Source organism: Amblyomma americanum, chromosome 4 (assembly GCF_052857255.1).
Source record: "Amblyomma americanum isolate KBUSLIRL-KWMA chromosome 4, ASM5285725v1, whole genome shotgun sequence".
NCBI lineage: Eukaryota > Metazoa > Arthropoda > Arachnida > Ixodida > Ixodidae > Amblyomma > Amblyomma americanum.
In genome coordinates this window covers 180,582,124-180,608,057 of record NC_135500.1, presented here as the reverse complement: position 1 = coordinate 180,608,057, position 25,934 = coordinate 180,582,124, and the positions used below count along the sequence as shown (strand labels likewise).

Genomic DNA, 25,934 nt, shown 5'->3' with positions numbered 1-25,934 from the left:
ACGGCACTATTCAAAACCGAATGGCGTTAAAATACTAGCGGAATGTTTCTTCTCGCGATAGAGAAGCTTCCTGCTTGACTTGTGTTTCGAATGATCCGCGACACGGAGCATTGTATGAACATTCATTTTGCTGCCGCTGAACGCTGTGGCCTCAAGACTTTTGACCAAGACTGAACGTCTACAGCAGGCTAATGCATTCACGTACATCTGTTCTTTCAATACTCGAAGCCCCCGCACGTTGCAGCTCAATCACCGTTTTTATGACGTTTCCAGGAAAATCGTTCATCATCATTCAGTGTCATTTCAATCGTTCAGTATCACTGGCGGAATGCTTTCATAAATGTCCAAAATATAAATCACCAAGTGGGTAGCGACGCACGGCCCGCTTTGACGGATGTTAAAGGCTACTACACTGTGTTTAAATGAAGTAGTTTATTTTCTTTTTAATTTTTATATCTACCAACATCCCTCTACACACGCGTTACCTTTCTCTCTCAAGCCTCACATGAAGTGCGGCCTGGCTGGCGTGTGTTTCTGACAGGATCGTACGCTACACATACACAGAAGGAAGCGCATGCAGTGCACTTGAGGATCGCGAAATGCGGCAGGCATAGCACGCAGCTGTGGAAGACGAGGCGCCGATGAAACAAAGCGGGCAGAAAAAGAAAAGATTAGACACCGCGCTAGAGAGGCTCCGACGAACCTTCGTTCTCTTCCTCAAAATAAGCCTCACTGTCTCCTTCCAACGAACGGAGAAATGGGAGAGGGAGGTATTGGCGACGAAATCAAAAACGAGAACCCCCCCTCCACTCCCAGAGGAAAAAGTAGAATTCGGTCACTGAGCCTCGCCGCCGGGATGTGCGACGCGGGCGTCGCGCTCGTATACGCTGCGCTTGCTCCACGTCCTCCTCCTCGCACACGCGAGCGCACACAGGCGGGCGGCAGAGATTATACGCACTTTTCACGGACGTCGCATGCAGCCCGGCCGTTGGCGGCAGCCGTGACCCACGCCGCGACGCACCATGAGCCGTGACCAATTTTGCGCCCCAGTGACCATTAGGCCTCCTCTTTCCCGACGCGCCTACGCAGCACGCGAGCGAACGGGAACGCGTCGCCGTGGCACTAGCAGAGCGGCGCGCGCCTGGTTACGAGAAAAGGGAGAGGGCGCTTGTTTTTCTTGTTTCCGCAGTGAGAAAAAGTAAACACTAAAGAACGAAGTGGAAAAGAAATGGAGGCCTGCACCGCGCAGACGGCGCCCATAAAAACCCTTTATCTGCGAGGGAGATTCCAACCTTATATTTCGAGCCGACGGTCTGGGGCGCTAGCTCACTCGCGTTCCTGGATGCGCTCAATATAGACATGCTCGAAGTACTCAACGTCCTTCTTTGACACTCCTGCGAGCTTCTGCGAACGCATTTAAAGCGTGGCGGAAGGCAGCTGGCGCGGCTTAAACGACACGCACTGAATGCGGCGGCGCAGATATGTTTACAGGAAGAATCGGCGAGTGAAATGGTATGCGGCTAATGGCTTTGGTTAGGGCGCATTTCTCTTGGTAAAGTTACTATATTACCAGGGCTTCTCGATAGCTTTCTCGGAAGAGCGTCAAAAAGCACTGCTATTCGCGTAGCAACCGCCGGAGACAAAAATGGGCGCATCCAGGTAAAATACGAGCTGCTTAACCCGATGGGGCCGTTAGGCAGCGCAAGGCATCCTTCTTTGTTACTTCAAAGTGCCTGAGTGTTCTCTCCCCTTTCTATCTCTCCCTCCGTTCCCGTTCCCACGTGTAGGGTAGCATACCAGGCGCTGCCTAGTTAACCTCCCTACCTTTCTGTTTGTCTCTTTCTCTCTCTCTCTCAGAGTGCCAAAGCTACTGAACACTGGGCTTGGCGCCTTTTTTGCGTTTCACGTGACTGCTTGGCTTTTTAACGGAGGGTCTCGGAGTACAGCTGAAGAGCGCCGCAAAAAGCATGAAAAGCACAGGGGGAACATCCTTTCTTCTTTCACTCCCTCCTTTACCCTTCCCTTACGGCGCGGTTCAGGTGTCCAACGATATATGAGTCACATACTGCGCCATTTCCTTTCCCCCCCAAAACCAATTATTATTATTAACGGCCCTTAGGAAAGGGCGGAGGAACAGGGGAATGCCGGTGCTTGCAAACAAGTGAAATAAGCGTCCGCGGGGTTTTTTGGGGCAGCTATGGTATGGCGTGGCATATCCATGCAGTAACGTCCCGGAGCTGCACGTAGGTTACCGGGAACGCCGTACAGTGCACAGAGGTCGATTTTAGCTGGAAAAAAAATTGTAATTACTATATTGTCCGCAACCGGACACAGAGTGAAGAAGCGAATTGTGCAACCCGCGCATAAAAATCTATGTGCACGCAGTGCGCAAAGCCACGTAAATCAAGCATTGGGAATTTCATGCCAAATTCGGCAATATTAAAAAAAAATTTACATAATAGTCGGCACCTATTGCGAGTACGAAACGAAAAAATTCTACTTCTAAACATGTATATCCTGCGTACTGTATACCGGAAATTACGGTAGTGGAGGGCTGGGGAATAATTTCGACGGCCTGAAGTTCTTTAAAGGATAGTCTACTGCCGGTGATGAGTATATAAGTATTGACATATTAGACGCCTGATTTTTTTTTCTCTTGCAAATAGTCACTATTTCTTGCTCTGTTTAGCCCTTCTCTTTCGCAATCCCTGAAAATGGTTAATATTAGACGCCTGATTTTTTTTTCTCTTGCAACTAGTCACTATTCCTTGCTATGTTTAGCCCTCTTCTTTCGCAATCTCTTAAAATGTTTGGGAGCGCAGGCTACTACTACTAGAGTAGTGGCTGAGAGTAGAGCTGCATACCATCGGCAGTGGTGCTACTGGCAAAAAACAATTGTTTGTATCTGTGACAGATATCACCATTCTTATTTATTAATAACTTCTTTAAACCCATGGCCTAGTGCCTTGACCTGCAGTCTTATTTTAATAAAACTTTTGCGTCTCAGCTAATGCAACGGTCATAGGCATTCGTCGAGTTAGTAAAGTCGGGGTTTGTAGACGCCGACTACCGTATGTGTGAAGGCGATATTCCCAAATAAAAAAATGTCATTTTAAATAATTCTGCCCTTTTTTTTCTTAGCCCCACAACCGGGTATAATAAGCTAATATGAGCAAAGAGCTTTCAACACTGCAAAGAAAGTACAGTCGCTAAAAGGCAGTAGACTGTCCCATCTAGTTAGCCACTGAGCCACCAAGGCGGGTTATAATAATAATAATAATAATAATAATAATAATAATAATAATAATAATAATAATAATAATAATAATAATAATAATAATAATAAGAATAAGAATAATTGGTTTTTGGTGGAAAGGAAATGGCGCAGTATCTGCCTCATATATCGTTGGACACCTGAACCGCGCCGTAAGGAAAGGGATAAAGGAGGGAGTGAAAGAAGAGAGGAACAAATAGGTCCGTAGTGGAGGCCTCCGGAATAATTTCGACCACCTGGGGATCTTTAACGTGCACTGACATCGCACAGCACACGGGCGCCTTAGCGTTTTTCCTCCATAAAAACGCAGCCGCCGCGGTCGGGTTCGAACCCGGGAACTCCGGATCAGTAGTCGAGCGCCCTAACCACTGAGCCACCGCGGCGGGGCAGGCGGGTTGGTGGTGCAGTTGAACCTCGTTATAACGAAACTGAAGGGGCCCGGCGATTACTTCGTTATAGCCGTAGCTTCATTATAGCCCGCGTTGAACCAAACTTCCAAGGGGAATCGTCATTCCTTCGTTATATCCATTGTTTAGTTACACATTGTTTTGTTATAGCTAGATTCGCCTGTATAGCTATACTATAGTTGCACACGCGGTCCCGCTCGTGATCTCATCGAGCTCTACCTTTGCTTCGCACGTGAGCCGACCCCCCCAGTGCAGCGGCGCTCGTCCTTCGAATGCCTCGCCGAGCGCGGACGTTGGCGGTGTGTAGGAGGAGCGAAGGTCGCTGCGCGTACACTCTCGAAGGCTAAGCCCCAAAAGGGGCGCGCAAAGGCCGCACTTACCGCTGTAAAGCAGCGGCGGCGTCGGAGCATCAACATTGATCTCACCAAAGGCCCGCAGTCTAAGCCCTGAAACACTCTTTGCTGACAATATTTGAGATGAGATTGAAAAGCGAGGACAACGTCGATATACACAGAAGTGACGCACTGTTCTTGCTTCGTTCCATGTGCTCGATATCCGCCCATTTAGTAACAGTGTTTTCTTTTTCCCGACAAAATACAGCACCTTCGTTTGTCTCGAGATTACTCACACGCTCAAAACTCTCGGTGGAGCACATGTCCCGCCCACTTCGCTTACTGAAGCCGCTCGACCGTTCGCTCAGAAAACCTGCTGAGAAGATAGCGCGCTCTGTCCATGCTAAGGACAACTTGTTGCTGTGATTTATCGGTTCACCGCTCATGAGTATTCTCAGTAATGCAATGGGAAACATGGTACACTGCCTATACTGCGAACGCGGTGAGGCGCCTGTCGATCGGATCATGTGTCGGAGAGATATCGACACTATTTAATACACACATGCCATTTTATACCCCTGATATCTTGCTTTCCTGCATAACACGCACAAAGGGCAATTGGAGTGCAGATCTGCTTTTTTTTGCCGAATTACACCGGCCTAAAAAGGGAACGAATAACTTGTATTTATCCCTCTGCATTCGCTTAGCTTTATTGAAGTATTTCTGTATTAAATCCCGCGGACAGCAATCCCTCTCCGCGTGCGAGAGTAATCGTGGCAGAACGGCAGTTTGTCGCCCTCCAATCGACGCTCGAGCCTGTTGTTAAGGGCAAATCTTTTCCCTTTACCAAACTGCTGGAAGTTTCGTGTCCAATACAATCTATCGAACGACCATGGAAGCATTTTGCCTAAATCGCCGCTGTTATTGTTACCTATACGCATGCCCAACGGAGGGTGCATTCCGGCGAATTTGTCGTGCTAATAAACAGTTTCCAATAGGGCTCGTGTTTGCTCCTTGTATAGTCCACATCTGCGTGCATGGAGTCCCCTACCACACGTCATATCGGCGGTCAGCCTCGCCATATGCCGCATTTTACCGAACTACCCCGTCGGTTTCGCCTGAGAAGAAAAGAAACACAAGAGCGCGCGCAGAAGTGGCGGCGGCGACGGCACACAAGCAACCCTCGACAGTCCCGGCCGGCCGGCGAAGATGGCGAATCACTGCGGGGGACGGCAGCCACAGCGAGTATCCGGATGCGGCCGGCTGGGCGCGTAGGCACGCGTGTGGGCGCGGCCGCTCTTTTAGACGCTCGCCTGTTGGAGAGAAGAGGTGCAGTGCCGCGCGCCCCATCGCCGCCCGCTTGGCCATTGCCCACACACGCGAGTGGCTCCATTACACGGAGACCGCATCTCTGCCCGCGACGCCATTTGAGCGGCCCGGTCGCAATGAAAAAGACATTTGGTGGCGGCCTCGTCCGGTTCCGCCTTTAGTTTCGTCGTTACGTGGCGCACGGCCGTATTTTCCATTGTTTAAGCAGAACGCCGATATCGTGCCGCTCCCGACTGCCTCGGCTGTCACGACCTCGTCGGCTTATTCGCTGGAAAAAACAGGAAAGCTCTCGGAGATGCGAAGGCACGCCCTCAGCTGCGCTGTTCTTGATGGGATGACCACAGGCTTCGAGGCACTTAACAGGAACAAGAAGGAAAACGATCAGCAGCGCTTTGTTTTCAAATACGTGCGCCATGATAGAGGCTCGAGCTGAGCCCATTGTCTTGCGCCGTTCCACCTGTGCGCCATGTGTGTGTGTGTGTGTGTGTGTGTGTGTGTGTGTGTGTGTGTGTGTGTGTGTGTGTGTGTGTGTGTGTGTGTGTGTGTGTGTGTGTGTGTGTGTGTGTGTGTGTGTGTGTGTGTGTGTGTGTGTGTGTGTGTGTGTGTGTGTGTGTGTGTGTGTGTGTGTGTGTGTGTGTGTGTGTGTGTGTGTGTGTGTGTGTGTGTGTGTGTGTGTGTGTGTGTGTGTGTGTGTGTGTGTGTGTGTGTGTGTGTGTGTGTGTGTGTGTGTGTGTGTGTGTGTGTGTGTGTGTGTGTGTGTGTGTGTGTGTGTGTGTGTGTGTGTGTGTGTGTGTGTGTGTGTGTGTGTGTGTGTGTGTGTGTGTGTGTGTGTGTGTGTGTGTGTGTGTGTGTGTGTGTGTGTGTGTGTGTGTGTGTGTGTGTGTGTGTGTGTGTGTGTGTGTGTGTGTGTGTGTGTGTGTGTGTGTGTGTGTGTGTGTGTGTGTGTGTGTGTGTGTGTGTGTGTGTGTGTGTGTGTGTGTGTGTGTGTGTGTGTGTGTGTGTGTGTGTGTGTGTGTGTGTGTGTGTGTGTGTGTGTGTGTGTGTGTGTGTGTGTGTGTGTGTGTGTGTGTGTGTGTGTGTGTGTGTGTGTGTGTGTGTGTGTGTGTGTGTGTGTGTGTGTGTGTGTGTGTGTGTGTGTGTGTGTGTGTGTGTGTGTGTGTGTGTGTGTGTGTGTGTGTGTGTGTGTGTGTGTGTGTGTGTGTGTGTGTGTGTGTGTGTGTGTGTGTGTGTGTGTGTGTGTGTGTGTGTGTGTGTGTGTGTGTGTGTGTGTGTGTGTGTGTGTGTGTGTGTGTGTGTGTGTGTGTGTGTGTGTGTGTGTGTGTGTGTGTGTGTGTGTGTGTGTGTGTGTGTGTGTGTGTGTGTGTGTGTGTGTGTGTGTGACGTTGCGTATCCAGTATAGGTCTCAAGGCAAAGCGTTCCTTTTGCTTCCATTTCGCGAATGTCCGCTTAAGCAATCGGGGGAGACAAAACAGCGGAACTACGTGGCAACGAAGTTAACAAAAATTAGAGGGGACACTTAAGCCACGCCTTAACGATATAACGCGATAGCTTCTATGGTTTAATCCCCATATATGCAGAATTACTCACTCTCAACTTTACATTCATAAGTCCCTGGGAGACATCACACCACTCCTCGAGCAACGGTGCAGCGGTTGAGGGAAGCGCCAGTGCCCTGCGATGGCAGGTGATGCCGTCGGTCGGTCTTGTGCAAACCAAGTTACCCTTCTCGAGCAACCTCTCGCGATCAACCATTAATTTAACTACCACCTGCCAAGGGTTTAGTTTGCTAACGCTTTCGCGTTAAAAGCGAATGGTTGTATTTGATAACAATGAGGGAGTTTTAAATCCAGGAAAAATATGTTTAGGGCCACAAAACCTTCCGACTATAAAAGGGATAATCACTACAGAAAAATAGCGGGCATAGCAAACGTTCATAGACGAATATCAAAGCTAAGAAAGGAGAAATATTATCTCCTCGCTCCCCCCCCACCCTTTTCTTTCCATGACCTTAACGCTTCTTACAGTTAAAACACGCAAAAAAAAATCCCTGCCATTTTATTAAAAAAATGCAAGGTGAGTATCAAATGTCCCTCATCGCTTGGCCTCCGCTCCCTTCCTCTGACGTGGATCTTCTTTGAAGATACAAGTTCAGAAACACAGGCTACAAGCTCGGTGAGGTCTCTCGAGCAGCTTTCAATTAATGCGTCAATTACGAAGCACCGGAGCAACTTCCGCGGGCGATGCTTCGAGCGATTAAGATGATGACTTCAGCAACATCCCCGCCGCGTCTATACAGAGCAACTTCGGGCTTCCCCTGCACAGCGAAGCGCGGGCTGACAGGCTCGCGGTCGGTGGGTGACGTGAATACTAATTTTTCGAGTTAATCGGCCAGGGGGAGTTTGCTGTGCCCTACCGCAAGCCACGACGGAGGAACCATTTTTCAAGGAGGACGCCCCGAGGCGACAGCGAGCTTCTCAGAAGAGAGTGCAGCCAGCCTCTCCGAGTTATGCCCCAAAGGAAGTGCGCCCGGCGCAGAAGCGACCGAACGCGATCAATCACTGTATGGCGGCAAAGCACTACAGTAGCAGCGGCTTAAAAAAAAGAAAAGCTGAAATTTTGGTCTCAACCACGGCAAGCGCTCATACCGCGGCGAGCAATTAGCCGGAGTGCATTATGCCGTAGAAGCGACGCCGGCTGTATCAAAACTGAAGCCGCGCGAGCGACGGCGAAAGAGATCGAAAGAGTACCGCCCCGCACAGCCTGCGGACAGCGACCGACCCACGCTAAAAGCGCCTCTTTATGGCCCGCAGGCTTAAATCCGAACGGGCGCACTTTACAGTGCCGGAACACCGATTTCCTCGCGTGATGGAAGATTGCCAAGTTTCGGAACTGCGGGGGCATCGTTCTCTCTGAGGCGAGCTTGCGTTCGTTCCGAATGTGCTTGTAATAAGAACGGTTGATTTCAGTGCGTGCTGCGCCGAGACACCGCGTTACGCAATCCCGCGAGGTTTCCGGCAGCGCGAAGCGCCGCTGCGGAACGCTCCGACATCACCGTTGCGTTGACTCGATATCTATAGCGCAATGACAGAAGTTGGAGAGAAGGACCCTTAGCGCTAATTGACAGGCTCTGCGCTCCAGCTGGCAAGAGATTCTCGCTGACGCTAACGAGACGGCACGCTACGCCGAGTACTTTGTTTTCCGGGCCGGACTTGGCTCCGCTTAATGACTAGCGGACGAGCGGTTTCGTCCCGGCTGAAGCGCGAACTAAGGGAACATTACTGCGGACGTTGGTTCCTTGAACTTCCACTTCGAGTTCGCTGAAGTAAGGAGAGCCGAATGTCCAGGCGTGTGCGGTTCATGCGCCGGTCACGTACCCGCGAATCAGCAATCTGCGGCCAATTAACAGCGGTTTCTCAGCATCCAATCGGCACAGCGAGGGTATTATAAGGGGGGTCATCAAGCGCGTTAAGATCATCGTGTCCAAACGAGATTCAAGCCAGGGTAAAAAGTGATCGAGCAAACCCTCAGTTTGCACAGTGGAAACCGCGAGAATAGTCTGGAGACAAGGTTTCGGATACAACATATTACGACAAACTTTTCGTCTAGGCTGATAAGTCAGAAAGAAACAGCCCATTCTATTCGCGCACCTGCAGCAAATCAGTGCGCATTTCCTAGACGCGTCACAAAACAAACCTCTAAAGGAATCGCGCCTATAGCACAATGTCAGAGCGGTGAGTCACTTTAGGGCTTCAAATCGAAATTGACAATATCTATGCGCACTTGCAATATCACGTATCTAAATTTCTTCATGCGTCTCAAACTATATCTATATATGCGTCAAAAGGACACCAAGTGACAGCGTGTCAGGCGTTCACGAGAAAATAAAGGGATTCGTTCCCATTTCGTTTATAGAACGAATCTAAACCTAAAAAATAGAATCTGGCACAAAATGCGCCTGCAGGTGTTCAAATTTCGGCTCCCGCTCTCCATAACGTAAGCAAAGACAACAGTGCACAATACTTCCCTTATTCTCAGAGCCGCAAAGCTTCTTCCCGCCTTGTTTTTCTATTTAGCCCCTCGTCACCAGTACTTGTCGGAGCGTCGCGCTCTTATATTAAACGTCAATCACGAGCTCTGTCTTCGAATTCGGCGATCGGAATGAAAACTTTGGAAGGGCGCAAACACTTTGCGTTCCCGCGCACCATAAGAAAAGTTTGTATGTACGGGCCTGCAGAAAAGCTGTGATGGTCATGCGGCCCATATCGCCACCAGAAGGCAGCAGCGACAGAGAGTACGTCTGGCACAGGTGAACAGTGAAGGCGCTGTGGAGGCGAGTGGGTATGCCATCCTACACTTGTTCAATGACCTGGCACATGCAATACGACAGCCGGTATCAACCAAGGAGAACAAGTTGTAGCGCTTGTCAGCAGCACCGTCAACAGTTCTACGTAACCAACGATTATTACGCGCCACTACGTGCCAGACGAGGCTCAAGTGCTAAGTTGTTCTTGTGCACTCACATCGTTTCCTGATAACACACTTTAATGTTGTAAAGAACCTGCCGGCGAACGTTGCCAACGGTTTCAAATCCATCAAAATGCGTCACCATGTGCAACATGAATGCGATGCACATTTTCGTATTAAATTTTATGAGGAAAATGATGATATTCATAAATGAAGGCGTACTAAATTTTTACGTAGTTGAGAATTCAAATTAATAGGAAGGTTTATTTATCACGCTTGTTCGCGGTGGCGAGGCTTACTTGTTTTACTCATTGCCACTTATTGTCACTAGCTGATACTGCGTGCATACCCACTGCGAAGATTTCAATATTATATGAACCAGTGGCACAGCATTCAGAATCCGGCGAACATTCTCAGCGGCTTGTATTTGTGAGAGCCCGCATAAAATCTTCCACGCTTAGAAATCAATCAAGAAAGAAGGAAAGCGAAAGCTCAATCCCATTTCAGCGGTCACATTTTCGAGCGCATTATGCTTTGAAATATGAACGGCAGCGCGACGAGCTTAACGTGGCGAGTTTAAAATCAGGCACAACATTCGAGCACCGTTCCCGACCTGCGCGCGCGTTTCCTCGCAGTACAGTTACTACAGAAACCAAGAGTGTGCGCCTAGCTAAAAAAAAAAAAATATTTTGTTTTTCGTTACTGTACATGAGCAACCAAGACAGCGCTGTGATGTATCATTTGTACGAAAACTGTGCATTCGATTCGGTCGCAGTTCAGGTTCTTGCGTAACTAGATCTTCCTTATGCAGTAAATCTCTACGTTTTTTTTGACTAAACGTTTTTTCTTTCTGTATGCTGGGCTTACATCACTGGCTTACATTAAAACTATTAGTATCATCAGTTTATTGGATTGAGCAGTGAGCTCACACAGCGAGCTCAGCCCTGCCAACACATCGAGCCAGATATTTGGCTTTAAAAAAAGATGGCGTCCCATGAAAGACAAATTTATGTGAAAAAAAGTAGCGGAGCAACTTCTGACAGGTGAAGCGTGAGTAATGTCATCTTAAAAGACAGTCTAGCATGCGTAACAAATCCGGCAGTGAGTAGGCTTCATTAATTTGTCAGTAAGAGTCATGGAGGCTATATCTTTTCTCTTGAAAAATCCGATAAGACTTCGCGCACATCATCAGGACACACACAAAAAGAAGCAACTCACTTAAAGTGCGCGAGATGAGAGAAGCAGTGAGTCACTGAATAACAAGAAACAAAGTTGGAACTAATCAAAGCTTTTTTTTTCGAGCTCAGACTAAGAGGATTAGGGGATTGGCTAAGTGCAGACACGTTTTGATGACAAGAGTACGATGGCAGAAGCAATCTTCCTGCGTTGTTCAGCAGCAAGGAAAGATATTTAGCTAGAAGCCGGCCTGATTGAACATGCACGCGCACAAAGCCTGACGTCTTCGCTCGTCTGAAAACGATGACAATAGATGTGACGTAACACCTTCAGTGACTTGTCGGCAATGCTCTGTTTTTTGGTAGTGAGTTTCTGCACAGCCGGCTCGTGTCGAAAACTATGCTCCCACGTTCTTCGGCATCAAAAGCGGCGTTGTTGTTGTTACCCTAACAGACATCATCCAAAAGACACAGCGCCTGCAGGCCCCACCGCCCAACACCGCATCCACGGCGGTGACAACGAAACCTTTTTGGTTCAATAAAGTTCTCAATGAAAAAAAAAATTCCCCACTGTTTCCCAGTGCGTTACAATTAGGGCTTGGACTTTTCGGTTTGTCTATTTCGAAAATTCGGCGGACTTTATTGGCCTTTACTTTCAGAATGCAAGTTTCGGATTTTTCGGTGAATAATTTTTTGGACTAATGAATTCGGTGATTTAGCGCGGCAATTCTATGTGGTAAAAAGTCACTAAAGTCATTTCTGTCAGCATGAACAGCTCGTTTCCAAGTAATGAACATAATTTACCAGTAATTTTGCACTTGGAGGTGTGCTTGTAGAAGGAATTGCTTTCGTGATTAAAAAGCAACGCAAGTTTAATGAGACCGTATTCCCTACTTGCGTGTTAAGGGATAATCTAAACAAGGGCTTTTCTGAAACACGCATTTATGCTTTGAAATGCAGCGACGAAAGATCTTAAAAAATTCATAAAACAGCCACAATGTTTTCCATACTATACTATAAGCTTCGCATGATGGTTTCTTTTATATTAAACCAGGAACTAAACCGACCGGGAACTTCAAAACTTCGAATTTTTACATGAAGCTACAAAGTCGTATCGGTGGTTAGGGCGCTCTAGCTGCTTTTATGCAGATTTCATTTCTTTGCTTTTCTCCTAACCGGCCACTAACCACAACCAGCTTTTTTGAAAACATGAACAGTAAACTTTGGTTAACAAGCCATGCGCGAGTTCTTTCCGTGGAAGGTTTTGATAAATTTTTGTTTGGGCGTCGTTTTTAGCAAACAGCTTTCTTTCTGCTATGCTCGCAGTGCGATATTTCCTTTTACTGCAACTGCATCAGCTCTAGAGCCGACAGAATAAATAGATGCTCACGTTACCAAAATCCACTCGAAGTTTGTCATTGATTCAGTGAGCGCTGTACCGCGACCGCACGCTAGTTGCAGATCGTTGGGAACCAGGAACTGCGGCTACACGGGCCGAGACATTCAAATGAGACGCAACGCACCGCTCGGCTAATGCGAGATTACTTCCTTTCAAAGGCACAGGTGCAATCGGCGTGCTCGTATGAACATTCCTGAAAAATCTCTTGCAAGCCACAAGGACGAAAGCAGAGAGGAGCACATTTGGGGAAACACACATTAAATGACGCGCCACAAGTGTAACGGTAGCTCATGGTAAGAAGTTTAAAAGGGAGAAAGATGCTCGAATTTAAAAGACCTTAAGAAGGCTCCAAAGTTTATTTCAGGTTTTCTTCATGCACTCGCATACCTACTCTGAACCCCTTCATAAATTTCGAACGTCGGTTCTAGGCATAGGTACGAGGTAGAGATCTTGCCTCCACAGTTCTCGAGGAAAAAGCAAACGGGGAACCGTGGATCCGAGTTTCCTACATTCCGTTGCTCGAACAAAAGCAAAGACCAACATCCGTGGTGAAGTTTGCTCCGCAGAAGCTCAGTTTTCTTTCTTTCTTGTTTTCCTTGCCAACAAGGGCTGAGCGAGTCTACTGAAGGAAGCAAAATCATCGCCACAAAATGTCGATGCATGCTTGATGCATGTGTAAACTCTGCATAGTTGTAAATGTAGCGCGGTTGTAAGTAAACAAGCACTCTACCGGAACTCAAACCCCCAGCAACAATAATACTACTGCAAAGAAGACCAGGCTGATGATGCAACAAAAGGTGGCTGCTGCGTGTCGAAGCGAAGCGATGGTTTTGGTGGCATTTAGACGAAATTTTCGCACAACAGTGCGCGAAGGATGGCCCGAGTTTTTTTTTTTTGGGGGGGGGGGGGAAGGGGGAGGAAGAGGCATATACGCTGCAAAGATAAATTACGTGCGAGAGTAGTAAAAATCGTTACGTAATTAATTACTACCAAGCGATAAACAGTTAAGCATTGTTCATGTTTAAAAAGACGATGCGTTTGCGAAACACACACGAACACCCCCTTTTGCCAGAAGTAACCGCGAGCAGCAGGTTTTTGCTCCTAAACCGTATAACAGAGCCTTTACGGCACCCCCAAAGACCGAAAGGTGTCAGAACGTGCTACGCGGCTAAGAAAGAAACCACCGTTGCCCGGTTACTTTTGGCGAAGACTGTACGCTTCCCTAAGGCTCGATGATGCAGGCGCCGGGGAAAACCCAAAGCACCGGGAAAACAGAGGGACCTAGACGTTACCTCGGTTGACTTGGATTTACGTAAGGAGCTCACTAAACACCCTACTAATGAAAATGAGTCTTGACTATACTTCGTCTCACAAGATGTTTGCAGCACTACGGAAGGTAGAGCTCTCTCGTCCAATCAGGGCTGCAGAAACGCCGAAAATAGTCCCTCGAATATTTGAGGAGTGTATGACTATTAATCAAAACAATAAGCATTGCAACTAAAACATGATTTGGACAGGTATATTTAAATGGTAGGGAGTGTTTCAATCACTGGTGAAATTACCAGACAAAGCCCGTACGGACACTGCTCTGCGGAGGCCTGCTGCGAGGTAGTGATGCGTCGCCACTTTCCAACATGGCGTCGGACGAGTCTGTTGTGTCTCCCCACCGCATCGTAAAGGAAGAGATAAAGGAGGGAAAGACGCGAGAGAAAACTGAAAATTGAAAGTTGGATTTTGAGGAAAGGCGCGGCGCTGCGCGGTGGAACACCTGTGGCTCAGTGCTACTATAAATAGAGGTAGAAAGAAGCCACCTGGACATCAGGTGGATCGAGCCACAGGCGCGTAGGAACACACTAATGTAGTGCGCGCCATCCTGATTGGACGAGAGAGCTGTACCTTTCGTAGTGCTGCAAACATCTTGTGAGACGGAGTATAGGTTGCAAATTTTAATTTCGTCTTCATCTTGACGACACGCACTCGGACGCTATCTCCACTTCTCTCTCACTCTCTAAAAAAAAAAGAGGGCTGGTGGCAGCGAATTATTTTCCGAGACGCTGCATCAGTACATAAATGAACCAGGGGAAAGACAAGCGATTAAAAGAAACACAGGAATCTCCCAATAAGAGGGCCTCGAGAGATCGTTTATCCTTCAGTGAAAGCAGACGCCAGCTGCGCTGCAGTTACAGATGTCACCGGTGCCCACAAGCACTCCCAACTAGGGCCCACCCTACAGCAGCAGCCAGTCCCGCCCCTGGCAGTGCTAGCCGTCCTGGTATCAGCTGGCCTGGTGCTTCCAGGAGACAAGTGAGCGCGCTCAGAAATGGCCCAACGGAGTCCAGTTCGACCGAGGCACCGTCTCGGTCCCACGGGGCAGGACCCGGTGTGTTCGGTCGACGCTCTCGCGCTGCGCACAGTGGCAGGGCAAGCCGCCTTCGCGGGCTCCATAGCATGACAAAAGCAACGAGATTAAAGCCCAAGCACAGCGCGGCGGAGCTCCGTCGCAGCTGCACCGCTCTCCTGGCCAATTAGAGAGCTCGCTCTTGCATAACGCCTCCGGGGAAGAGCTTCGCGAAATCCGACGTCGTTTTGCGAGTAGGTTTGCCCAACCGAACACCCCAAGCGGCTGGGGGACGCGGGCTTTCGAGTTTAATTAAGACTCGCTCGCATTCGTGACACGTGCGTAAAATAAACTTGCCACTGGCAAGAAAGCATTCTGCTCAGCTTTTGAGAGAAGCACTGAACACATCTGCAGGCGAAACACGCGGCTTGTGGAACACGCTCTTTCAAGAGCTTGCTTTCTCGGATACGAAATTTAAGGTGCTCCTTGGTGATTAATTTTTCACTGCGCGTGGCTGCATGCTACTGCTATTAGAGCAGCATAAGTATACAACCTGTCATTTTGCACATTTGATCGGTAACTTCAGAAGCTGCCTGTGCTGAAACGCGGCAACACGCCTTTTCATGGTTCCGGTCCCTAAGAATCGGAGAGAAGGGTTGCAGACCTCTATTTAATTCGCTGATAGGAAGTTGTTCTGCAAGAAAAATACAACATCTGAAAAGATTAGAGCACCTAATTTGAAAGGGTTGTGCTTCCTCAAAACCTAGTTTCATACATCCCACAATAAAGGTCTGAAAACTGATTTTCTGTAGTGCATACTCAGAAGAAATTACTGGAAACAATCAATCCAGTGACGTTACAAATATCTGCCTCCTATACCCCGGCCACGCAGCATGAATGGTAACACCGTTTTTACCAGAAACGCTGGAAAGCAGATTAGTGAGAAAGGTGAAATGCTCTCCAAATGCATGCTTGCAACTTTTTTCTGTCTTGCGAGGCACAGTAATGCCGGAGTAGCCTACAGGCAAAAAAGGATCGGTATGGTGGTGATCGTAAAATTTATTCGTTAAGTTCGGGTGCGAGGATGGGGTCATGGTGTCAACACCACTACCTGGGCTCATAAATTGACTAGCCGCGCTGTTTTGAAGGTCTAAACTATGCGTTCTTACTGGTGTTAATTCCGTATATCTACAGTTTAAACTGGACGGGGCCGTGAAACTCTACAACACTGCGTAGGAAAGCGCTCGGCACTCCACGGTCTTTCTTTTGTTTTCGAAGTACCCGATCTTGCGTAGCGATAAAAAGTTTAGCGGCCTCTCAAAATAAGAGAGACAGAAAGACAAGCTGAAAAGCCGGCACTCACCGGAAGATGCGGAAGTCAAGAGAAGAAGCCAGCAGCGCCGGTGTGTAGTAGCAGTAGTAGTAGTACCTCCGGAAACGCAGGGAAGATAATCCGAGGTACGATGTTGGGGGCCGTCGCCGAACGGATGCCGACAGGAAGGCGACGGCAGACGCGTGAGAACGTACGCACGGGCGACGAGATTCCGACACCGGACGGAAGCACACCGTCGTCCCCTCCTCACTGAATGGGACCCTCTTCTCCGTTGTTCGAGCGGGTCACGGGAGCACACGGTCTGTCGGCGCGGCGTGCGCGACACACGACGAGAGAGAGAGCGGGAGCGGCCGGGTGGTGATCACGCGCCGCACAGCACCGACGGCGGTGATCGAGTCACGGCAGCTAGGGGACGCGCACCGGCCGCGGGGCACATCCACAGCGTTGCGCGGACCGAGGCGCTCTGAGGCCGGCTTCCATTGAGGAGCGTCGCGGCGTCGCGCATGCGCACTACCCGCGCGCAACGAGGAGAGGAGGATTGCGCCGGCTGCGCGCGCGCGCCCGGAGCGGCGCGTGGCGCACGCCTCCTCCTCTCCCGGCGCACGCATCCCCGCCGCCGCGGCACTTCTGTGTCCTGCGTCCGGATCTCTGCCGCCGCTCCGTTCTCCTCCTTTTGCCGTGGGCTCGCCAAATCTCTTTTCCTCACCTCCTGCGCTTCAGGCTCACCCTTATTCGTTGTCCTTTCCTTTGCCTGTCACGCCTGCTTTATTTTTCTCCCCTTCCTATTTCCCCCCTCTTGGTGGCTCATAACGTCTCTCCAGCCGTCCCGAGTGCAGCAGCCCTATTGCTTGGAGCCGAGTTCGGCTTCCCTGCTGTGCCTTCGGGTGGACCTGCGGGTAGACAGGGCGATATGTTTAATTTTGCCTGTCGTGTATGAAAGACGTGTGCAGGTGAGGATGATGCAAGAAAAAAAAACGCGTGCATGTTCCACATCCTAGAAGCTCAAGTCTGCAGAGCAATGATCCCCTGTGCGTCGGCAATATGCCTTGGATATCCAGCTTCAGCGAGATGCGTCATCTCGGCGTACCATGCGCGCATGCTGCACAGCTGGAGCGCATAGCAGAGTGCCTTAAATTGCTGAAACACTTGAAAACCGCTGCTGCGGCTTTGTTATCGTAGAGCAGGCCACATAAATGTCAGTTGGCGGAAAAAAAATGGAGGACGCTTAAGCTTCGCCTTTAAGAGTGGAACGCGACAGCGTGTTGCAGCACTGCCAGGGAGTGTACGGAACGCCATCGCCCGTTCGGCGCGACGCCTTGCCCGTTAGACAAATCGCTCTGCTACGTACGGTGACGTACGGACGCGCGGAGCGTCAAACAACGTCTACTAGAAGCGCTGCCATGCGCCTTGTTGAAACGCGCAGGGACTCAGTCGTAGTTCGTCGGCACATCGTTCTCGACAAACCGATGCCACGAATAATAATAATAATAATAATAATAATAATAATAATAATAATAATAATAATAATAATAATAATAATAATAATAATAATAATAATAATAATAATAATAATTGGTTTTGGGGGAAAGGAAATGGCGCAGTATCTGTCTCATATATCGTTGGACACCTGAACCGCGCCGTAAGGGAAGGGATAAAGGAGCGAGTGAAAGAAGAAAGGAAGGAGAGGTGCCGTAGTGGAGGGCTCCGGAATAATTTCGACCACCTGGGGATCTTTAACGTGCACCGATGCCACGCCACGAACGCCAGCATAGCTTCCGCACCGAACGAACGGGCAGCAAGCCGCAACCTTCGTGGTGAACGCGCTTTGGATGTGCGCTGCGTTGTTCGCCGCTCACCGCGTGATTCCTGCGTGCCCGCACGGCCCCATTACGCCCGAACGAGAGATATGTCAGACGCGCCACCTCCTTTCTTTAAAATCAATTTTCATTTCATTTTCCTTTCCTTACGGCACGGTTCGGGTGTCCACAGAGATATGTCAGACAGGCCACACTTCCTTTACTTAAAACCAATGTTCATTTTGTTTACCTTCCATACCGCCGCGGTGGCTCAGTGGTTAGGCGCTCGGCTACTGATGCGGAGTTCCCGGGTTCGAACCCGACCGCGGCGGCTGAGTTTTTATGGAGGCAAAACGCTAAGGCGCCCGTGTGCTGTGCGATGTCAGTGCACGTTAAAGATCCACAGGTGGTCGAAATTATTCTGGAGCCTTCCACTACGGCACCTTTCTTCTTTCACTTCCTCTTTTATCCCTTCCCTTACGGCGCGGTTAAGGTGTCCAACGATATATGAGACAGATACTGCGCCACTTCTTTTCCCCCAAAGCCAATTATTATTATTATTATTGCCTTCTCTTGCGGCACGGTCCGGGTTGTCCACTTAAGTTTGTGGCAGGCGTCCCTTCCTTTCCTTGCGCTGCCGTCGCGCGCTATCTGTTGGGGCAGTGGCGTACATTTAGAGGAGGAGGAAAAGGAGGAATTTTTCGCTCACAACTGACGCCGACGACACCAGCTTTTCTGCGACACGAGCTCTTTAACGCTGTCGAGTTAAAATGGAGACTTCGTTAGTAAAGCAGTCTGGCGACGACAGCGCCATCTATCGATGCGCACAACAAACGTCACGCTGTACACAAGACCTCGTACTGGGAGGATGCAGGTGTAACTGTACTTACAGGCAGACGGTGATGCAGAGGATGTGTATAGGACGCTTGCCTCCTGGGGCAGTGATGGGGGTTTATTTTTATTTTTCTGCTTAGATTATGCGACACAGGCGGAGCAATTGCCGACATCGTCACTGTAAGGCTGACATCATCCGCTTACTTAACCTAATCGCCAGCACCACAACCACGAGCACAAAAAGGCAATTCAGATTTTATTATCAAGCAGGTGGGTGCGGCCAAGGCGGTTTAAGGACATGTCGGTAACTGACGTATCGTAGCGGCAAAGAAACCTGCGGTTAGAGCATGATGATTCGGGCATGATGGTTACCCGCCGTGGTGGCTCAGTGGTTAGAGCGCTCGGCTACTGATCCGGTGTTCCCGCGTTCGAATCCGACCGCGGCGACTGCGTTTTTATGGAGGCAAAACGCTAAGGCACCCGTGTGCTGTGCGATGTCAGTGCACGTTAAAGATCCCAGGTGGTCGAAATTATTCCGGAGCCCTCCACTATGACACCTCTCTCTTCGTTTCTTCTTTCACTCTCTCCTTTATCCCTTACCTTACGGCGCGGTTCAGGTGTCCAACGATATATGAGACAGATACTGCGCCATTTCCTTTCCCCAAAAGCCAATTATTGTTATTATATTATGATGGCTCCACAACAGCGCACTGATGCAAAGGAATAATGACAAATACCAAACTTTCGCCCCCTACCTGCATTTGACAAGGCCAGAAATTGGTTGGTTTTTGGGGAAAGAAATTGGCGCAGTATCTGTCACATCTCGGCGTACACCAGGGTCGCGCCGTTAGGGAAGGGATAAAAGAGGGACTGAAAGAAGAAAGGAAGAAAGAGGTGCCGTAGTGGTGGGCTCTGGAATAATTTCGACCCCCTGGAGATCTTCGCCGTTAAGGGAAGGGTTAAAGGAGGGAGGGAAAGAAGAAAGGAAGGAAGAGTAGCCGTAGTGGAGGGCTCCGGAATAACTTCGACCTCATGGGGATCTTTAACATGCACTGACATCGCACAGCACACGGGCGCCTTTGAGTTTCGCCTCCATCGAAATGCGGCCGCCGCAGTCGGGTTCGAACCCGGGTACTGCGGGTCAGTAGCCGAGCAACCTAACCACTGAGCCCCGCGGCTTGTGACAAGGACAGAAAATAAACTACAAGCATATGTGGCCGTATGCTAAACCACATGCATGAACTCATTGATAAACCTGTACGGCTAAGATAGGTGTTCAGTTTAGGGAAGTCCGAGCTTCATCTTAATCTAGTTTTCAGGACGGCGGAGTCATTTTGCAGAAGAGCTCCACGTTCAATAATTCATTAAGTATGTTTGCTAATTGAGCTCGAGTCGTCACCATTATCAGCCTGCCTACACCCATTGCAGGACAGATACATCTCATTTACTTCTCCAGTCAGTCTGGTCCTGTGTCAGCTGCGTCCTGCTTATCCACGCAAACTTCCCAATCTCACCCACCCACCTAACTTTCTGCCGCCCCCTTCCACGCTTGCCTTCTCGTGGGGCTTGAGTAAGCACCGCAAACTTCATAAGTTCGTGCGGAGGCCACACAAGCATCAGCCTTGCATGCTAAAGCGCGTCAGCGCTGCACTCGATGTCGCTAGACGAAAGGGCTCTGCCGTTTGTATTGCCCTCTGCCTGCAGAGAGACTTCGCATTGTAATATAGACCCTTTAATGCACAATAAACTGTACGTCCCACGTTACATGAGCGAAGCGTCTAAAATAATAAATTGTTGAGACATTTTGCGGCAATGCAGACCAAGTATTAAAAGTAGCATCATTGTCTGCTTTAACACAATTGCTAGTTTAATCATTTATCACGGGGAATTAGTGAACATTTGATCCTGCAGAGGTACGTAAGAAGCACCAGTTAGGCAATGATACAGCGCAAATAAAACCAGAAACTGAGCAAATTAGGTGCGCAAGAACGGCTTCATGTTGACACGCACTGCAACGAGCAACTATGAATAAATCCCAATGAGTGTAAACCTGAAGGTATATTAAGGCGAAAGGCTTTTGTAGGCTCATGACTCGCTAGCGGGGATGTTTGCAGAAAAGCGTCACACTATATCTGCCAATCAAACGGGGTTGAGGTGTCCAGCGAGATTTCGAGATCTGAGAGCTACTGCGTGCTTTCCTCAAAAACCTTTCCTTTCCTCAAAACACATACTTTCGCATTCCTTCACGTAAGCAGACACGTGTACTCACAGTTAAATAGTAATTAGTTATTTGCTAATTGATTAGTAATTAATAATTAGTTAATTGGTAATACTAGTGGTTGGTGTAGTATGTCGTAACTGGGAACTCAGTATACGACAATGCATTACGCATGCGCAAGGCGCCATCAGACAATGCACCTGCGCTGCAGCCTACTGGGCTGAAGTCCCTAGATCAGCTTTTTTTAGAAAAGCTCATTAAGGAGTTTATACTGCGCATGCGTGCGACGTCACTGAGTGGCGCCACCATCGTTCGAGAGGAGCGCTCCCCAGGCATTCTTGCCAGACGCCTTCTGAACGCCGATCTGGAAGGATGCCGCCTAAACGCTCTCCTGTGCCTCCAGCAACCAAGCGTGCTCATGCTAACGAACGTCAGCGAAAGTGTCGTGAAGCGAACAATTGTGTAGTCTTTAATCAACATATTCGCCACACATCAGCGACACAAGTAGCAACACCGCGCTAAAGGCTTTTTGCCTTACGGCACTTTAGGTCAGCAAAGTGCCCCCCTGAATTTTCATCAAAAATAGACCGGCACACGCGAAAAGCAAGAGCGAAAGTTTTAGTAAAGTTCCTACGGGGGATAAGCCTTCATTGAAATAACAGCCATATTTCTTGTAAAACAGCATTAATAGAGTGCAGGAAAGAAACGCCCCTAGTGCGTCATTGCTAAGGACTGGTTGGAAACGTTTCAAAGCGAGACCCCGTAGAATATCTGATTCGGGTCCCAATTGGACTTAATTTTGGAAATGTGGCGGAGAGTTTGAAGGATGCTTCACTCCCGCCACCGGTTGACCCGGTATTGCACTGCCTCCGGGATCGGCCTTGTATTTAGCGCGCCTTTACTATCGTGTCTTTCTATCCCATCTTTCAACTCTCCTACTATCTGCACGTGGCAGCGATTGTGGCTCGGCTTGAGCCAGTGGGCAGGCCTATGCACTTTGCTTTTCTTTCTTCCCAACAACAACAACAACAACAACAACAACAACAACAACAACAACAACAACAACAACAACAACAACAACAACAACAACAACAACAACAACAACAACAACAACAACAACAACAACAACAACAACAACAACAACAACAACAACAACAACAACAACAACAACAAAAATTTTCTAGGTCTATATTTTCTCATTGGTAGCAATTTCGAATTGCGACTGCTTTTCTCGCTTTCGCTTTCCATTACCAGTGTCTAAGATCCGATCATGCCATGCTATTAATATGACCAAATTTGAATATTAATGCACTGAGCGAGAATATGTCACCGTTCTAATGTTCACTGCCCTTTGAGTGAGTGCAGTTTTGAACGATGGATGCGGCATGAGGACTGCTGACACCCTGCAAAACTCCCTGTCTTCTTGCGCTTAGGAGTAACCCTTGCCTAACCCAAATTTAGGTTTCTTGACGAACCTCGGGGTAACTGCATGCGCACACACCAAAATGTAGCGGTATCCGCAGCAGTAAGCACGCACCCGTGTAAAGTAAGCAACCCGACGTGCTCAGCTTTGCTCCGTCATGAAGTTTCCACGGCAGTGGCAATTGCACGAGCTCGGGAGGCGTATGTACTAGGAACCGCGGACAGCTCTTTGTGGCTATGCTGCCGAAGCTACGGGCGCGCGCCGCCAACTGAAACGCCTATCTCGCTCCCACGTGAGAGCGTAATAAGAGCGCGCTGTGAAAGCCTTGCACCTCGCCCTCGTAGCTTCTACTGCTTAGCCACAAAAATCTGTCCGCGAGTTTAGGAATCGCCGCTGACGAAGCAGGATATCGCACAGCACACGGGCTGTGCGATATCTTGCTTCGTCAGCGGCGATGTCAGTGCACGTTAAAGATCCCCATGTGGTCGAAATTATTCCGGAGCCCTCCACAACGGCACCTCTTTCTTCCTTTCTTCTTTGACTCCCTTCTTTATTATTTCCCTTACGGTGCGGTTCAGGTGTCCGCCGATATATGAGATAGGTACTGCGCATTTCCTTTCCCCAAAAAGCCAATAAGCAGGATATCGCGTCCACGGTCGCCAGCGCTCTGCGATATGACCTACTCTAAACCTGAGGCAAGCGTCAAGGAGGACCTGATTTTCAGCGCTTGCAGTTACCTCTTGTTTCTTCACCTTTGTGTTTCATGCACTACTGACGTAAACGTCGTTACAAGCATCCAACTTGCTCAACTAGCAGCCTGTAATGCGTCCTTCGCATTTCCCAACCTCTCCCATTAGCTGCGGGATCTTCCTCGGTATTTCGCCCCGATGAACAACGACACGCGGCGTGTGCTTACACCACACGCGGCAGCCGACGCACAGGCCTGCGAGCTAACCACCGCACGATTTGGACCAAGCAACTCGGGCGCAGGCGGCGAAATGAGAATGCGCAGGTGAGGAGGAGGAGCCGCGATGCCGCGCAACAAAAGGGAGCTCGCCGTTTTCGCGCTATTGTGCGAGCGCACGCCGCTCGCTTCGCGCCCACCGCGACTGTACGGCGGCGGCGGCAGTGTCTCACGAGCGCGCGCAGCCGTCCTCGGGCCGCTGTCGTAAACGGGCCTCGAGAGTCAGCAGCAGCAATAGTAGGGCCTGCATTTGAATCGCGATGTCCAGCGAGGGGAGATAAAGGTAGCGAGCGAAAAAAAAAAAGCGCGATATTCCTCAAGGAGTCGGCTTTTGTGCCGCTTCGGCGGCGTATATACGAGTCGGTGCGCTCCGCACAGAACGCACGTTGCATGTGCGGTGAATCCGTGCTACGCGAACTCGGGCCGTGAGCGCTAGAGCGCGATTCTTTATCTTCTCCGCAGATGGCTCGTATACGCAGCATCTCCCGCCACCACTGGCGCGCGAGAACGCGGGAAGGTGGCGCTGGTGCGGCTGCAGCAAGCGTACAGCCACTAGCGCTGCTGGCGCTCAGACGCTGAAGCTAAACGCGCTCGCGCGGGCCCCGCGTCGTCGCTCGCTCCCTCTTATCGGCGTGTTACGGCGCGCCGGTCCATTTACAAGTTTTCCGCGCGCTCAACGGCGGCCAAGGGGCCTTTCGCGAGGCGAAGCCGGGGCGTCACGCTTGACGTCGACGAACCGTGCGCGGGCGGCGGAGTTTGTAAGATCTCGTTTCTCCCACCCAGCCACCGGGGAGCGCGCGCTGCAAGATGCTATCGGACGTGAAAAATGTGGCCCTTCCGTACACGGGGCGCATCTCGCGCATCAGAGCACGCCCCTTCAAGAAAAACCTCGCCGCCGCGTTTTTCTTCGAAGAATGAAGATGAACGGAAATTAAATTTAGAAAAAAAAAAAACTGACGGAGCTGGGCGCAGCGTGGGCGTTCGTCTTCATCTCGCGGCGCCGCTATGAAAAGGACCGCGAAAGAGGACGTTTTGACACGGCCGCTGCGGGTATATATACGTTCGCCTTTGGCGTGCGCTGCGTCGGCTTGTTTCCTACGAGGCGTGTATAGGGCTCCGGTACGAGCACGCGTTTCGCCACCGCGCCGCCACTGTCGTGGCACACCGGAAATTTCCTCTCACTCGTGTACATCGCGGGTGGTTCTAGCCTGTCAACATTGTTCCCACCTTGAGCCTCCACGCTGGGGCTGTGGATTAAAAAGGGGAACGACAAAGACAAAATAAAGAGAATCAATCGGGTCGGCCTCTTCTAGAAGCTTTAAAGGGGCTGTGAAGGGGGCTCTAATAAAGTTGCGGCCTTCTTGGGATACTGAAGCACGCCGCTTCACGAATAGTGTCCAGCAAGAATTTTTTTAAATGCGCTTTGTAGAAGCTGAGTTATCTGTAGTTAAAATTTGAATTTCAGCGACTTCGCGCCTTTCCCACTCCTCTCGTCACTTTTTGCAGGCTGGAAGGTAGGCGCGGTGGCTCAGTGGTTAGGGCGCTCGACTACTGATCCGGAGTTCCTGGGTTCGAACCCGACCGCGGCGGCTGCGTTTTTATGGAGGAAAAACGCTAAGGCGCCCGTGTGCTGGGCGATGTCAGTGCACGTTAAAGATCCCCAGGTGGTCGAAATTATTCCGGAGCCCTCCACTACGGTACCTATTTTTCCTTTCTTCTTTCACTCCCTCCTTTATCCCTTCCCTTACGGCGCGGTTCAGGTGCCCAAAAATATATGAGACAGATACTGCGCCATTTCCTTTCCCCAAAAACCAATTATTATTATTATCATTTTTTTTACTGAGAATGCTATTCGTAGGGAGCTGTCCCAAGTGTCCTATTAAGCTTCCGACGCTACGTTACGGCACAGCCCACGTTCTCAGGTTGTGAAGCAAGCAGGAGACCACATCTTGCTCTGATAGTTGGACGTATAGCATAACGGAGTTAGCTACTCGACAAGTAAAGGCTGGGATAACACTTTACTCCGAAAGTAGGCGGTCCATCGACACTATATAGTGCAGCGGCGGTCGCGGGCCTTGTGTCTGGGCTCCTAAGGAGCCCACCGGCACTCGACAGCTTTGAGGATCAAGCAGTAGCGCGTCGCGCTTTCCCGAAATTGGTTGCGTCACGTGTATACGGGAAGTGGATGCGTCCACCTGGCTCAAGGCCGTGAAATAAGAAAGGAAGAAAGGTGCTGTAGTGAAGGCCTCCGAATTAGTTTCGACGTTAAGAGGCCGGCGTGACAAGCGTTGTTCCAACGATAGGCTAGCAGCACAGAGGCGACAAGGCGACGCACGTGTATACTAGTGCACTCGAAAAATTGGTTTTTGTGGAAAGGAAATGGCGCAGTATCTGTCTCGCATCTCGTAAGGGAAGGGATAAAGGAGGGAGTGAAAGAAGAAAGGAAGAAAGAGGTGCCGTAGTGGAGGGCTCCGGAATAATTTCGACCACCTGGGGATCTTTAACGTGCACTGACATCGCACAGCACATGGGCACCTTAGAGTTTCGCCTCCATCGAAACGCGGCCGCCGAGGTCAGGCTCGAAACCGGGAACTCCGGATCATTAGCCGAGCGCCCAAGCCACTCGGCCACCGAGGCAGGTCGACAGA

General features: G+C 49.8%; 1 protein-coding gene across 1 annotated transcript in view; it reads right to left on the bottom strand.

Moving 5' to 3' along the window:
* Positions 1–16,536, bottom strand: part of LOC144128780 (uncharacterized) — a 184,413-nt gene extending 167,877 nt beyond the window's left edge. The window contains exon 1 of the mRNA XM_077662475.1: positions 16,082–16,536. The gene's annotated coding sequence lies outside the window, so the exon portion shown is untranslated. The remainder of the gene's footprint in view (positions 1–16,081) is intronic.
* Between the last annotated feature and the right edge of the window lie 9,398 nt (positions 16,537–25,934).